The following is a 2,549-nucleotide window of genomic DNA, read 5'->3' on the forward strand; positions in this document are numbered from 1 at the left end:
AAGAGTTGAAAATTTTATTTTCACATTTCACAATACAAATGAAAATTGCTTTTTTTTTTTTTTTTTGGCCCCATTACTTCCCTCCAAAACTACTGTCACTTTGATAGGAAGGGGGAACCAGTTTTCCTTTTTATGCTCTTGGAAAACACCCCAAGTCACAGCACCATGATCTTCTGGTGAAGTAAAGCAAGTAATATAAAATTGATATGAAGAGGCTCCCCAATCTGTTTATCTTTCTGGTCAGGTCTTTCCTCGCCAGGTGGGCACCATCATGATGAGACAGGCAGAAGGTCTCATCATTGGGGGCCCAGGCATCTTGGGTATGTGGCCTCCATAGGCAGCCTCATTCTAGGAGCAGGTCCCACCGGCATGATCCCAGGAGGAGGAGGGCCCATCATTGGCATCATGGGAGGGCCCCCCATGCGGGGTGCTAGCTTCATCCCTGGGCAGGAGGTCCTGGGAGACTGGGGGGAGGTGGGATCATTGCCCCTGCAGGAGGAGGAGCAGAGAATGGAATAGAAGGTATCTTTCCTTGTTGAAATGGCCATTGTTTTATCAATCAGGCTCCGAGCCTACCTGTCTATCCATTTCTGATAGCAGTCTTGCACATTCTCTTCGTGCTTCCTACCGCTCCACTGCGTCTTTCTCATGGATGCAGAATCGTGGGTGAGGAATGTATCACAGTAGTCACAATAAAACAGGCATGTTGCTCCACAGGCTGTTGGCAGCTCCGTTCCCCATAGGACCGTATGTTGGGTGTTTTAGGGAGTGCCTTTCCTCTGCCCCAGATATACTTAAACTTCTGATAATGTAACTTAAGACTCAAATGGCCTCTGTAATATAAAAATTCTTCAAATAGGAGGTAGAATATGTTTAGCTGCCCAAACTCACTGTATCTCAAGTTTGTTCAGTTAGTTAGGTTGTCTATCATTTTTTTCTTATCAAGGGATGAAGTAGAGGACAAAGATATATATGTTGTTTGTAGTATACATGTTATTTATATTAATGGAGATATGAAACATACATACCTAAGCTGTCACAGTATCTGTCTTAAGAGAAGTATGCGGCTGTTTAGTTGCTCAGTTATCTCCAACTCTTTGCAACCCCATGGACTGTAGCCCCCCAGGCTTCTCTGTCCGTGGGGATTCTCCAGGCAAGAATACTGGAGTGGGTTGCCATGCCTTCCTCTAGGGGATCTTCCCAACCCAGGGACTGAACCCAGGTTTCCTGCATTGCCAGTGAATTCTTTACCATCTGAGCCACCAGGGAAGCCCCAGCCCTTAATTTGTTCTCCTAAAAGACTAAAGAGATCATTCCAGATTTGGATGACCCTAAAGTATTTTCCATTGAAACGGGAGGCTTGTGATTAATATTCACAGCAATGCAATTGGTCTGGCCTTCTTTCCAAATAATGCTATTTTTCAGCTTTTTTCCATGAAAAAGATGTCATATGTAAGAGAGAGTTTTATAGACATTATTAGCATGGGGTTTGAATTTGACAGTGTAAGGATGTTTTTGTACTTAATTTTTTTCATGAAATATAAACCTTGAATACTAACACTGAAAATACTAGAGAACATTTTAGTATAAAGGATAGTGCTAGACATATAAAGCAAGAGACGCATCCTCTTGCTAAGATGCCTAGAATTCAGAATATTTGGGGCATTTTCATCATAAGCATGCTAAGGGTCATTGGAACTGAGTGTCTTGATGGTATCATCTGTAAAATGGAGTTAATGGCCCCTTTTCCTTACTTATCTCACAGAATATGGTGAAAGATAATAGAACTTTGCAAGTAGCCTTACAAAATCATTACACAAATAGAAAGTTTTACTATATCTATTTGGGAATATGTCCTTTGAAACACATTAAGAAAGAGAGTACTATGTCTTAGAACTAAGGATACTATTTTTTGCAGGTTTCCAAATGTATGACATGGCTGGAAATATTAATCCTATTTGTTCTTTAATTTTGTAAATGAAAATAATTTCTCACTTCCTTTTCATGAAAATATCTAAAAGTCCTTTAACATTTCAGAAAATTTAAGTATTTATAATTTTTAATTTCAATAGAAAAATTAATTTTCCCACATCATTCCTCTAAAAGTTCAGTTTTACTTGGAAATGGTCTATCAGTGAATGACCTATACAGGGAAAATTTCTCTCCTACACATACTACTTTTAAGCACATTTTCTGAAGTCTATCAACTTGCAGGCCCCCTTCACCCTCTAATTCGATGATACCCTGGCATACCTTTACCATTTTTCTCTGATCATAGTGATAGCATTTTTCTCTCCAAGGCTAATCTCTTGATCTTGTTATTCTCGATCCTCAAGCTTTCCACTGTTCAATCCTGATCAAAGCTTTTCCAATGGTATATTGAGATCTCCGTCTTATGTATTTTCATTATCTTCTATGATAGGAATTTAAGAAATATGATGAGTAAATAATGGCCATACCTGAAATTCTGATACTTGGCAAAAATATATATATATGATTTGTTTCACTAGTAAAGTTGCTTTATTATATTTTTGATTTGTTAGTCTAAC

General features: G+C 38.8%; 1 pseudogene; it reads right to left on the reverse strand.

Moving 5' to 3' along the window:
• LOC108636593 lies at positions 229 to 2,262 on the reverse strand (annotated as a pseudogene).

This window comes from Capra hircus, chromosome 8 (genome assembly GCF_001704415.2).
Source record: "Capra hircus breed San Clemente chromosome 8, ASM170441v1, whole genome shotgun sequence".
Lineage (NCBI taxonomy): Eukaryota > Metazoa > Chordata > Mammalia > Artiodactyla > Bovidae > Capra > Capra hircus.